This window comes from Carcharodon carcharias, chromosome 6 (assembly GCF_017639515.1).
Source record: "Carcharodon carcharias isolate sCarCar2 chromosome 6, sCarCar2.pri, whole genome shotgun sequence".
Taxonomy (NCBI): domain Eukaryota; kingdom Metazoa; phylum Chordata; class Chondrichthyes; order Lamniformes; family Lamnidae; genus Carcharodon; species Carcharodon carcharias.
In genome coordinates this window covers 174,559,586-174,573,799 of record NC_054472.1, presented here as the reverse complement: position 1 = coordinate 174,573,799, position 14,214 = coordinate 174,559,586, and the positions used below count along the sequence as shown (strand labels likewise).

The 14,214-nt window shown below is 43.3% G+C and overlaps 1 pseudogene; it reads right to left on the bottom strand.

Annotated features, from left to right (window-relative positions):
* Positions 1–2,119: 2,119 nt before the first annotated feature.
* Positions 2,120–13,968, bottom strand: LOC121278854 (annotated as a pseudogene).
* Between the last annotated feature and the right edge of the window lie 246 nt (positions 13,969–14,214).

The following is a 14,214-nucleotide window of genomic DNA, read 5'->3' as shown; positions in this document are numbered from 1 at the left end:
CCCCCTGATACCCATTGACTTCAGCTTTGCTAGGGCTCCCTGATGCTTGGTCAAATGCTTTTTTAAAATTCATTTATGGTCTGTGGGCTTCATTGGCTTGGCCAGGATTTATTGCCCATCCATAATTGCCTTTAAGAACGTGGTGTAGATCCACCCACAGTGCTAATAAGGAGGCAGATTTTGACTCAGCGGCAGTGAAGGAATGGCGATATATTTCCAAGTCAGGATGGTAAATGGCTTGGAGAAAAACTTCCATGGTGTTCCCATGTTTGTGCTGCTCATTCTTCCAGATGGTAGTGGTCATGGGTTTCAAAGGTGCCGCCTAAGGAGTCTTGGTGAGTTTCTGCAGTGCATCTCTTGTACACGCTGCTGCTACTATGCGTCGGTGGTGGAGCGAGTGAATGTTTGTGGATGAGATATCAATCAAGCGGGCTATTTTGTCCTGGACAGTGTCAAGCTTCTTGAGTGTTGTTGGAGCTGTACTTATCCAGGTAAGTGGAGAGTATTCCATCACAATCCTGACTTCTGCCTTGTAGCTGGTGGACAGGCTTTGGGGAGTCAGGAGGTGAGGTACTCGCCACAGGATTCCTAGCCTCTCATTTGCTCTTGTAGCCACAGTTTTTATATGGCTAGTCCAGTTCAGTTTCCACAGGATGTTGATAGTGGGGGATTCAGTGATGGTAATGCTATTGAATGTTAAGAGGCGATGGTTACATTCTCTCTTGTTGGAGATGATCATTGCCTGGCATTTATGTGACATGAATGTTACTTGCCACTTGTAAGCCCAAGCCTGGATATTGTCCAGGCCTTGCTACATTTTGACGTGGACTGCTTCAGTATCTGAGGAGTTGCGAATGGTGTTGAACATTGTGCAATCAACAGCGAACATCCCCACTTCTGACCTTATGATGGAAGGAAGGTCATTGATGAAGCAGCTGAAGATGGTTGGGCCTAGGACACTACCTTGAGGAACTCCTGCAGTGATGCCCAGGAACTGAAATGATTAACCTCCAACAACCACAACCATCTTCCTTTGCGCTAGGTTTGACTCCAACCAGTGGAGCGTTTTCCCCCTGATTCCCATTGAGTCCAATTTTGCTAGGGCTCCTTGATGTCACACTCAGTCAAATTCTGCCTTGATGTCAAGGGTAGTCACTCTCACCTAACCTCTCACCTGTTGCTGTTAAATTATTCTCTGGGTGGAGCTCAGGAAAATTGCAAGGGAAGAATCAGACCACTGTATCAGAGTCTGACCAATTACCTGCTTGTCTCTGTTCAGGCAATTATTTACTACCCAAACTGCAAAAAGAGAAAATCTGCTCCAGGTTATTTCCTGATGTTTTCCCCTGTGCATTAATTTTCATGAACCTGCAAAAGTGTTTACCAACTAGAGAATCGTTAAAACTCACACATGGAGGAAAAGTTTGTGGTTCGTGATAATTACTTTTCCATTGAAAAGAGAAATAGAGGTTACTTTGTATGAAAAGTTGCTGTTTTTGAAGGAAGGTAAATTGAAAACTAATTTGCAGAATCATTCAGTAAGTGAGTGGTCAATCTTTGGAACAGGCTCCCTTGGGAGATGGTGGAAGGGAATAGACCTTATTAATTGAAATGCAAATGAGATGGGTTTCTTTAGGAATACAATATTCTGGCAGACAGAATATTAATATTCGAGACATGGCACATGGTAAGTATGATAGACTTGCGAGAAACAAGTGATCTTAGATCTATTGTTCCCAAAGTTTTCAATGACTGGGGATTTTTGCCCAGGTCTGTTGTAGACTAATTGATAGATACTTTTTGCCATGGTTAGTCAATGACTACATTTATTTTTGTATCACGTGATTACCATATGAACATAAGAAGTAGGAACAGGAATAGGCCATTCGGCCCCTCAAGCCTGCTCTGCCATTCAATAAAATCAAGGCTGATCTGTTTGTGTTTCGAATTCCACGTTCTCATCTAGCCCCGATAACCTTTACTTCCCTTGTTTAATAAGAATATATCCAGCTCCACCTTAAAAATGTTTAATGATCCAGCCCTCACCACCTTCTGAGGCAGAGAGTTCCAAAGTCGCATAACCCTCTGAGAGAAAATATTTCTCCTCGGGTGGAATTTTCTAAGCCTGCTGGTGGCGGGTGTGATAGGTGGCGTGCATGGAAAATATGGCGTGATCTTCTTCATGATGGCGTGAAGGCAGGTTGCGATCGTCCGCTCGCTGAGCCTGCCGATGGCAGGGCCGTGTTTCCTGCCATCAATCGGCAGGGAGCTAGTTGTAATACATCAGCCTATAATTAAAAGGCCATCCTGCCAGGCTCTTGGAACCCTGCCGTATTGTCCGTCCACGTCGGTGGGAAAGCACACCGATGTGTTTCACAACAGCACACAGGCGGCGTGCACTTGGCGGCCTACACTTTGGGGGAACTGAGGTGAGTGAGCAGCAGTGTTCTCCACAGCTCACCCGTTGTTTACAGGCCTCAGGGGTGGCAGGGGGGCAGAGGCAAGTGCTGGCCAGCCTTGGAGGTGACTGCTGAGGGTGGGGGGTGGCAGGATGCAAGTGCTGCCCTGGTGTTACATCCCGGGTGCTGGCAATCAAAGTGGGGGCACAGGGTAAGCGAGGGATGTGGCCACGCATTAGGGACACCTGTATAAACTGGCCATGCCTCTGCACCTGAGACAGATCAGGCACAGCCTCAGTGATCTGATTGGAGTCAGGCTCCTAAGCTGCCTGCCCATGCAAGCAGCGCAGAGGCACCAAAGGGCTACCAAGCACCCCATACATTACCACCACCCCCTACTGACCCCAGACCTCCCTGGTACAGATTTTGAGTCCGCCACCACTTTATTGGACTACGGAGCAGTTGGACTGCACACATTTGTACAATCTCCTCACCAATGCTGGCAATGTAGTAGTCACTGCTGGAGGCACTCATAGCCCCTTGCAATCTCAGCATCCTGGTTTGGACCAGTGTCCCCCATGTCGCAGGTTGACAGGGCAGCCATGCAGCGTACTCATCTCTGGCCATCCAAGGGATGACCAGCTCTGTCCGGGAAGCATTAAGGGGGAATCACACAGGGCCAGGAAAGGTGCTAAGTATAGCCAAGATAGCCACGTCTCTCTCTCTTTCATGCTGCAGGAGGACCACGTCAGGACCATGGATCCTGGTGACCTAGCTGTATGCCTGATGGCCTACAGAGACCATAGAAGATGGAGGAGAGAGTGACTGAAGCTCCTGGCCGTGCAAAGGCAGGAGCAACAACCTCGTGAAGAAGAGGCAGCAGGAGATTCCGCACAGAAGCAATAGAGAACTGTAGCTGGTCGTTGCCTAGTGACACCCAGGGTCTATAAACAGTGCCTGCCATTCCTGCAGATGACTGAGAACCAGTGTCGATGACGACTGCTCATATATAGGGACCATGTGGCTCACATCTGCCACTTACTGCAGGACTTGGTGCCAAGGTGACATGGAGGGCATCCACCGCCAGTGGCTGTGAAAGTGACCGCAGCGCTCAATTTCTATGCCAGTGGCTCCTTTCAGGGCTCTGCAGGTGACCTCTGTGGGATTTCACAATCCGCCACCCACAAATACATCCATGAGGTCACAGATGCCATCTTTTCCATAGCGCACAACTTTGTGCATTTCGACCGGGACAGCCAGGATGCAAGGGCCATTGGATTCACCCGATCTCGGGATTCTGACAGGTGCAGGGTGTGATTGACTGCACTCACGCGGCGCTCAGGTCTCCATCGCTACATTCAGTGGATTTCATCAACCGCAAGGGCTTCCACTCATTGCGTGTGCAACTGATATGCGACCACCAGAAACACATTCTGCAGGTATGCGCACCGTTTCCAGGGACTTGCACGATGCCTAAATCCTGAGTCAGTCACAGATCCCTGCAGTCTTCCAGGGTCCACAGAAGCTGCAGGGTTGGCTCCTTGGGGACAAAGGCTACCCGCAGAGGCCGTGGTTGATGACACCTGTGCGGCGGCCTCAAACTGCAGTAGAGCAACTCTATAATGAGGCTCATACAGCAGCTCGCAACTCGGTGGAGCAGATCATCGGGATACTGAAGATTTGGTTCCGGTGCCTGGACCTTTCTGTTGGAGCCCTGTAATACAGTCTGCAGAGGGTGTCATGCATTGTCATCATCTGCTGCGCCCTTTAAGGCCTGGCACTCCAATGGGGAGACGAGCTAGCTGAGGAGGAGATGGAGGAGCTAGAGGTCTCCTCGGATGAGGAGGACGCCAACAGGGGTGAGGGTGAGGGGGTACTCTGTGGTGACAATGACAGAGATGAGGCTCTCGGCACTGGCCAGATGAGGCAGGCATGCTCAAGAGGCCCTCATTGCTGCCAAATTTGTGGGAGATGATGAGGGAATGCAGATCCTCACATCCTAGTTGTGAATGTTTGACTCCAGTCTGGCTGATGGCAGCACCAATACCCTTTAAGACAATGCTTCTGTCATGGAGATGCAGTGGAGGCCCTAATAGTCGCTCGATCGCAAGAGGATGATGACAACATGCAGTGAGTGGTGATTCTTGCTGCACTAGTGACCAGTGACCAGTTAGGTGCTGGGGTATCTGTTGCCGACAGGGACTGCTCCATGGCATCAAGGAGGGACCCTGCTCCCACCTTAGCCCTGGGAAACCAGCTAGGAGATTGCTAGGGTTTCCTAGGTCCTGATCCTGAGATGCCTTTTTTAAATTCATTTATAGGATGTGGGCATCATGTGCTAGGCCAACATTTATTGCCCATTCCTAACTGCCCTTGAGAAGTGGTGGTGAGCTGCCTTGTTGAATTGCTGCAGTCCTTAGGTGTAGGTACACCCAAAGTGCTGTTAGGGAAGGAGTTTGACCCAGCAACAGTGAAGGGACGGCGATATATTTCCAAGTTGGGATGTTGAGTGGCTTGGAGGGGAACTTCCAGGTGGTGATGTTCCCATGTGTCTTCTGACCTTGCCCTTCTAGATAGTAGTGTTCGTGGGTTTGGAAGATGCTGTCTAAGGAGGCTTGGTGAGCTTCTGCAGCACATCTTGTAGATGGTATACACTGCTGCTATTGTTTGTCAGTGTTGAAGGCAGTAAATGTTTGTGGATTGGGTGCCAATCAAGTGGGCTGCTTTGTTCTGGATGTTCTTGAGCATTGTTGGAGCTGCACTCATTCAGGCAAGTGGAAGGTATTCCATCATATTCCTGCTTTGTGCCTTGTGGATGGTGGACTGGCTTTGGGGAGTCAGGAGGTGAGTTATTTGCCGCAGGATTCCTAGCCTCTGACCTGCTTTTGTAGCCACAGTTTTTATATGGCTAGTCCAGTTCAGTTTCTGGTCAATGGTAACCTCCAGAATGTTGCTAGTGGGAGATGCAGTAATGCTAATGCCATTGAATGTCAAGGGGACATGGTAGGTTCTCTCTTGGAGATGGTCATTGCCTAACACTTGTGTGACATGAATGTTACTTGCCACTTGTTAGCCCAAGCTTATATGTTGTCCAGGTCTTTCTGCATTTGGACATGGATGTTTTCAGTATGTGAGGAGTTGAGAATGGTGTTGAACATTGTGCAATCATCAGCAAGCATCGCCACTTCTGACCTTATGATGGAAGGAAGGTGAAGCAGCTGAAGATGGTTGAGCCTAGGACACTACCCTGAGGAACTCCTGCAGTGATGTCCTGAAGTTGAGATGATTGACCTCCAACAACCACAACCATCTTCCTTTGTGCTCGGTATGACTTTAACCAGCAGAAACTTTTCCCCTTGATTCCCATTGACTCCAGTTTTGCTAGGGCTCCTTGATGCCACACTCAATCAAATGAGGCCTTGATGTCAAGGGCAGTTACTCTCAGCTCACCTCTGGAGTTCAGCTCTTTTATCCATGTTTGAACCAAGTAGTAACTAGAAAATAAAAGAGGTAATAAAGTGTCCTTTTGACTTTGTAATGAGGTCAGAAGCTGAGTGGCCCTAGCGGAACCCAAACTGACCATCAGTGAGCACGTTGTTGCTAAGCATGTGCCGCTTGAGAGCACTGTTGATGACGCCTTCCATTATTTTACTGATGATGGAAAGTAGACTGATGTGGCGGTAAGTGGCCAGGTTGTCATGGTGGCAATAAAGCATCAGGCTCCCCTTCCAATGCTTTCCCCCTTCCATTTCCCAGACTTTTTGCCTCCTAGCCCATCTCCAATGGGCTAGGAAAAACAGTCATTTTTCTCAATAGCAGCAGGGGTTTGTTTTAGCAACCCTGCTTTATTTAACACAATGAGCACTATCAACTGAAGCCATCTCTTCACATACTCTGAATGCAATCATCTCTTGTGGAATGAAAGGCTTCCATTCAGCAAAAGTATAATCGAGATTTCATTCCAGCAATATCAGCAAGAACGTGTCTAGTAATTACTCCGGCTCTAACCCTAAACCGTTTAATCCTTGTTAATTCTAGTTCAGTCACCCTAAATGCCAGTTATGTAATAAGTTTAGAACTTTCTGTGTTCTTTGTCAGTATCCTTTTGACTTTGTGCTTTTCGTTTTGTCAGGTGATATGGGCTCTAATCTGAAGCCATGACATGAATAAGAAAGATAAAATGGTAAGGACGTATCACTGGTATATATTGATAAAGGACTCATCTGAGATCCTGAAATTACATTTGGTTCATTAGATTTTGCAGTAGATTGGCTGTAACAGTGTTAATGAGATTTCAGAATTCTTTATTGCCTCTTTCAGAATCTAGTTACCACTATATCCTTGTGAGAAGAAGAAAGACTCACATTTATATAGTGCCCTTCATGAGTGCAAGATATTCCAAAGTGCTCGGCGACAAAATGCTTTTGAAAAGTTTTAATGTAGGAACAATAGCCTCGGGTGAATGACCATATGGAGATGAGAAAAATAATTATGATGCCATTAAGCATAACCCTTCTCTTGAAATTTATGCGGTACAGAGAATGTTAGAGTAGATGATTAAATATAGCTCGTGCACCGCATGGCTAGGAGGCAATACCCTTTGAAGATGAGGGAATTGGCTGGGCCAGGAAAAGATCCATGGAACATCAGAGAACATGGAGCATGGAAATAAGAGCAGGACAGGGTCACTCAGGTCTTTGAGCCTGCTCTTCCATTCAATACAGTCAGGGCTGATTTTCCATCTCAATTTCATCTTCATATACTATTCCCATAATATCCTTCAATTCCTTTAGTATAGAAAAATCTATTGATCTCTTTCTTGAATATAATGAACTCACAGCTCTCTGGGGTGGAGAATTCAAAAGATTCAGATCTCTTTGAATGAAGAAATTCATCTTCACCTTCGGCCAAAAAGGCCGACCCACTGCTACCCCTCCCCCCCTCAGTTCTAGAAAGTATAATAATTTTTATAATATCAATGTGGTTTGTCGTAAAGTAGGTTTATGTGTGATTGTAGGTAGTTCTGTCTGTGTGATTTAGTTACATTTGGAGTCAGATAGACTGTAAGCTTGAAATTACTAAAATAAGTTAGGTGTAGAATGTACTTGAAATGCTAATGAGTAAACATGGATGGTGTCTTAGCATGTAAGGTGTGAAGGAAATTTGAATTTATTAGATAAATGAGGGGGTTGTTTGGATTTCAAAGGGATGTTAGAATGTTTACAACTAGCCAGATAAGCAAGGCTATGCAGTGTGTTTATTTTTCCCAAAGGTGACTGACAATATTAGTAACATGAAAGATTTTTATATCATGGGAAAGGTAAAGCTCCAAAGACATTTGGCACAATGGAATTTATGTATTAAAGAGAGAGAAAGATATATAAAGGAGAATGAAAGGCTATGTTGAGGGGCCATGTAAGGTCTAATGGGAGTGTGTGAAACAGCCTTAGGGAAGTCTCCAGCCATTTATGCATAAGTCTGCTATGTTCAGTAACTAAATATAGAGACAAGCTTTTGGAATCCCACTGTCAAGTGGGTACTGTGGTAACTTGCTAGCTTGTTTTCTTAAATTTAAAGTCTATTTTGGACTGTTGCCTTAAAGAAGGTATGTAATTTAGTCAGGTTAATTAGGAATTTTAGGGTTTGTTATAGTAGTCTTATGTATGTATGTGCTTGAAATCTTTTCTTTTGGTAATAAATATTTTAGTTTAATTTTTAAAATCTCTGAAGGTCTTAGTGGACTCATTACTTCTGAATTCAGTGTACACATCTTCTCATAATAAATACAAATTGAAAAACCATTGTGACAGCATGGCCAAGTTTCCCTTGTAGATTTCGTTCATCTAGCATGCATCATCTGCCAGGTCATAACAAGGGGAAATATCCTCCCATCATCTATCCTAATAACCCCCTTAAGAATTTTATGTTTCAATGAGATTATCTCTCATTTTTCTAAATTCTAGAGAATATATGATCTAGTCTACTAAAACTTTCCTCACAGGGCAATCCCCTCATCCATGAATCATTATGTGAACCTTCGTGGCATTCCCTCCAAGGCAAATTTATCCTTAAGTAAGGAGACCAAAACTGTGCACAGTATTCCAGGTGTGGTCTTTTCAAAGTTGTAGTAGGATTTCTTCCCTCTGGTTCTCCAATCTTTTTGTAACATAAGCTAACATACCATTTACTTTCCTGATTGCTTGCTTTACCTGCATGTTAACTTTCTGTGCTTCATATACAAGGACTCCCAGGTCCCTCTGAATACTAATAATTTCTAGTCTCTCACCATTTACACACTTCACCTTTCCTCCAAAATTCTGTCTTCCATGTTCCTGTCCACTCACTTAACCTGCCTATATCCTTTTGTAGCTTTTTTGCATCCTCCTTACAGCTTACTTTCCTATCTAGCTTTGATTCATCAGCCATATGTGGATATATTATAGTCAGTTGCCTCACCTAAATCATTGGTATATATTGTAGTTAGTTGAGGTCCAAACACTGACCCTGAGGTACCTTACCACTTACAACCTGCCAACCCGAAGATGGCCCAGTTCTCTATACTCCCTGTTTTCTCCCATTAACCAATCCTCAATCCATACTAATATATTACCCCCTATACCATGAGCCCTAATTTTGTCTTATAACCTCTTGTGTGGCACCTTTGAAAATCCAAATGCACCATCTCTACCTGTTCCCCTTAATTCACCCTATAAATTACATGCTCAAAAATCTCTAAAAGATTTGTGAAACATGATTTCCTTTTCATTAATCTGCATTGACTCTGCCTATATTATGGTTCTCCAATTGCTCTACAGCCACATCCCTAATTAGAGATTCTACCGCTCTTTCCTACTGATGTCAGGCTACCCGCATCTATAGTGCCTGTTTATCCTTGCCCGTTTTTTTGAATAGTGGGCTTATGTTTGCTACCTTCTAATCCATGAGGATTATTCTAGAATCTAGGGTATTCTGGAAGATCAAAACCAATGCATCCACTATCTCTGTGGCTACCATTTTTAAAAACCCTAGGATGCAGGTCTAGGGGATTTGTTGACTTTAAGTTCCATTAATTTCTCCAGTAGTTCTCCTTACTAATAAAAATATCCCTAAGTTACTAATTTTCACGAGATCTTTGGTTCCTATTTCCAGAAAGTTTTTTTATGTCTTCTACCATGAAGACAGATACAAAATGCTGTATTTAATGCAGCCTGCTGTGGTGGAAAACATGGCAGCTAGGCCTACTTTATCTTGGGAGAGGATGCACATCAGTCTCCAGGTGAGGGCAAAACATCTTCCGATTAAGCCGTGGAGCAGAAATGGCCAACATGGGATTCCCAGCCATCGGAAGTGGCATGTCAATTAGGGTCACTGATAAGTCAATTGATACCATTACTCCTAAGCCCACTGCAAACCAATTGGGTTTGCCAGCAGCCTTCTGGAGTTAGGCGTGTTGGGGACGCAGTGTCTATTTCAGTGATAAGTTACAAGTGACTGGAGATAGGCTGTGTAGACCACTAAAATGATTTATTTACATTATTTAAAAGGAATCATAATGAGTACATGATATTTAGGAAACAGACTGTTCTGTGTCGAGCTTGGAGCCTCTTGGTCATCTGACCCTGATGTCACAGTTACATCATTAATAGCATCATGGTTTCTCAGTTTTCACGGTGGAGGAAACTAGTACCACCCCAATAGTAACAGGTAGTGCAGAGGGTATAGAGAAGGAGGAACTTAGAACAATCACCATCACTGGAGAAAAAGTTCTGAGCAAACTATTGGGATTAAAGGGTGACAAATCCCCAGGACCTGATAGCCTACATCCCAGGGTCTCAAAGAAAGTGGCAGCGGAGATAGTGGATGCATTGGCTATAATATTCCAAAATTCTGTGGATCCTGGAAAGGTTCCATTAGATTGGAAAAATGCTAATATAACGCCCTTATTCAAAAAGGTGGGGTGAGGCAGAAGGTAGGAAACTATAGACCAGTTAGTTTAACGTCTGTCATTGGGAAATTGTTGGAATCCATTATTAAGAAAGTAATAATGCAGCATTTGGGAAGTCAAAATGCAATCTATCAGAGTCAGCATGGTTTTATGAAGAGTAAATCGTGTTTGACTAATTTGCTAGAGTTCTTTGAAGATGTGACAAGCAAAGTGGATAATGAGGATCCTGTAGATGTAGTATATCTGGACTTCCAGAAGGCCTTTGATAAGGTGCCGCACAAAAGATTAATACACAAGATAAAATAACACGGAGTTAGGGGTAATATATTAGCTTGGATAGAGGATTGGCTAACCAACAGAATGCAGAGAGTCAGAACAAATGGGTCTTATTCTGGGTGGCAAGCTGTAACTAGTGGGGTGTCACATGGTTTGGTCCTTGGGCTCCAACTATTTACAATCTATATTAATAACTTGGATTCAGGGATAGAAGGTACTATAGCTAAATTTGTAGATGACAGCAAAATAGGTGGGAAAGTAAGCTGCAATGAAGAAATAATAAATTTACAAATGGATATGGACAAGTTAGGTGAACGGACCAAAATTTTGGCAGATGGAGTTTAACGTGGATAAGTGTGAGGTTATCCATTTTGGTTCGAAGAATAAAAAGGTGATTTATTATTTAAATGGAGAGAAACTTCAGAATGCTTCAGTGCAGAGGGATCTGGGTGTTCTCGTGCATGAATTGCTGAAAGCTAGTATGCAGCTACAGCAGGTAATAAGGAAGGCAAATGGAACTTTGGCATTTATTACTAAAGGAATAGAGTATAAAAATAGGGAAGTGTTGTTGCAACTGTGCAAGGCATTGGTGAGACGGCATCTGGAGTACTGTGCACAGTTTTGGTCTCCTTACTTGAGGTAGGACATAGTTGCATTAGAGGCGGTTCAGAGGAGGGTCACTAGATTGATTCCAGAGATGCGGGTCTTGTCTTATGAGGAGAGGTTGAGCAATTTAGGCCTATACTCGCTAGAGCTTAGAAGGATGAGAGGAGATCTAATTGAGGTATATTAGATGTTAAAGGGGATAGACAAAGTAGACGTGGAGCAGATGTTTCTCCTTGCGGGGCATTCTAGAATGAGAGGCCATTGTTTTAGGCTAAGGTGTGGTAGATTTAAATCAGAGATGAGGAGGAATTACTTTTCTCAAAGGGTCATGAATCTATGGAATTCACTACCTCAGAGTGCAGAGGATGCTGGGACACTGAATAAATTTAAGGAGGAGAAAGACAGACTATTAATTAGTAATGGGTTGAAAGGTTATGGGGAGTGGGCAGGAAATTGGAGTTGAGGCCGAAATGAGATCAACCATGATCGTATTGAATGGCGGGGCAGGCTCGAGGGGCTGAATTGCAGACTCCTGCTCCATTTCTTATGTTCTTATGTTATTAACATAACCATTAACCATTGCTCTACAGTGTCCTTCGTAGTCAGGCATTCTCTGCCTGATTGAGAGGCCTGACATTGGGAAAGACGGGTCCACTGAAACCGACCACCCTGCCCTTGCCTCCGACCTTCCAGCCGCCAACCCGCATCATACCGTGATCTCCATCCTGCCTTCACTCACCTTTTTTCTGGGATCCCATGTTGATCCTGGACTCCTGGTGAGTGCATTGCCACCAGTTGTCACTGCTCCCACTGGCATTGGCTGCAATAAGGAGCCGCCAGGGAACTCAATCTCGGAGAAGGCCCAACAGTGGCCACTTAAGTGCCTGAAAGGCTCTTGATCCTGTTGGGCCTCTCCTATGGACCTGAAGGGGGTTCCTCACCAGTTCTCTGAGTGATGCGTGAGACCCCTGCCAGCCCAACAGAGTCTCAGCAAAACTATTTGTTTAATGACAAAGCCATTTCCTTATTCCCAATTATAATTTCTCCCCTCTCCATGTTTAAGGGACCCAAATTCACCTCTCTAATCTTTACCTTTTCACATATTTATAGAGGCTTTTATGATCTGTTTTTATATCCCTTGTGAGTTTAACCTTATATTCCCTTATCTTTTTCTTTATCATTGTCTTGGTTCTCCTTTGCTCAATTCTAAAATCCTCCCAATCTCCAGACTTGCCACTCTTTTTGACAACATCATAAGCCTCTTCCTTTAATAATATCTATAACTTCTCTTTTCAGCCATGGTTGGACCACTGTTCCTGTGGGATTTTTATTCTTTAAGGGAATATATATCTGTTGCAAATTATGAATTAATTCTTTAAATAATTGCAATTGCTTATCTACAGGCATGTCATTTAACCTAGTTTCCCAATCTATCTTTCGCCATCTCACCCTCATACCAAATAGTTTGTTTTGTTCAGATATAAGAATCAGCTTTGAGCTTAACTAAATCACTCTCAAACTCAATATAAGATTATGTCATGTTATGATCATTATTTTGGAGAGGCTCCTTTGCTACAAGCTATTAATTAACCCTTTCTCATTGCACAATATTAGGTCTAAAATATATTGTACCATTGTAGATTCCTCAACATACCAAGCTAAAAAGCTATCCTGTATATATTGCATGAATTAATCCTCTACATTGTTAGTGAAAACTTGATTTTCCCAGTCTATATGAAAATTAAAGCCCTCTATGATTACTATATTCCCCTTGTTACCTCTAATTTCCTGATTTACATTCTGTCCAACAGTGTAACTACTATCAATTATTCCCACCCTGTGTTTTCTGCCGCTTGTTTTTTACTTAGTTTGACCAAACTTATTCTACATTTTGATTTTCTGAGCCAAGATCCTTTCTCTCTCCTGTGTTTATCCTTTGCTATCAGGCTACTCTCCCCCACTCCTACCCCCACTTCCTTTTTAATTTTGCCTATCTCTTCTAAAAGTCCGGTATCTTGGAATATTTAACTTCCAACTCTACTGCCCCATCTTTTTAATGGCTATAAGATGAAACCCATTATTTTTATATGTACTATTATTTCATCCATTTGGCTGGGAATGCGTCATACATTCAGATATAGTACCTTCAGCTTTAACCTTATTCGATTTTTCCCTGATGTCACTTTGTAGCCCTTTGAACATAATAGACAACATAATTGTGGAAAGAATGGATTGCAAAGCTGGATATGTATATTCTGAATCATCTATTTTTACATTACTGTTATCCCAGTTGGCATGAAACCTTGTAACTTGTGAATTTGATGCCAAAATACTTCACTGAGGCTTAGAGAAATCTGGTTTCACAGAAAGATTTTCACACAGCTCTAGATTGTTATATTCATTATTTATATAATACACAATGCTGATAAATTGTTGACCTTGGTAAGTGGAAGTTATTAAAACAGTTACTCCAACTGCATCTGCATCTTGGGTAAAAGAAGGATTTGCTGCACCAGACTGAACAACAGACATGCGTCTTCTAGCAAGACCAGGTCCCACAAGTAAGTGGCTCAAGACTTGGTCATATTCTTCACTTTTGGCTGAATGCTCATAAATGAGTTGACATTCCAAATCCTCAGACAGATCTTCAATGCACTCTAAGATGATCTTGAACTAAACAGGGTTGAAAAATGGTGTTGGGTTGTCCAGAAAGGCCACATTTTTCATCTGTACAATCGCCATAGTTCCTATGTGTTTCTTTCTTTTTAACACACCCTCAGGCCTACCTGTTTTGATTTAAAACAGAGGCTGATGCTGTGCACTGGTTTAGCAGAGTGTAATGGGCCTCAGGTATTGGCTTTCCCACTTTGCTCCCTATCAATAATGTGGAAGCTGGACTTAGCATAGTCAGACAGGAACTATCTGAGGAAACAACAGTAACAAGCATTTACGCTGATAAAATGCAATGTCCCAAAGCGCTTTACATAA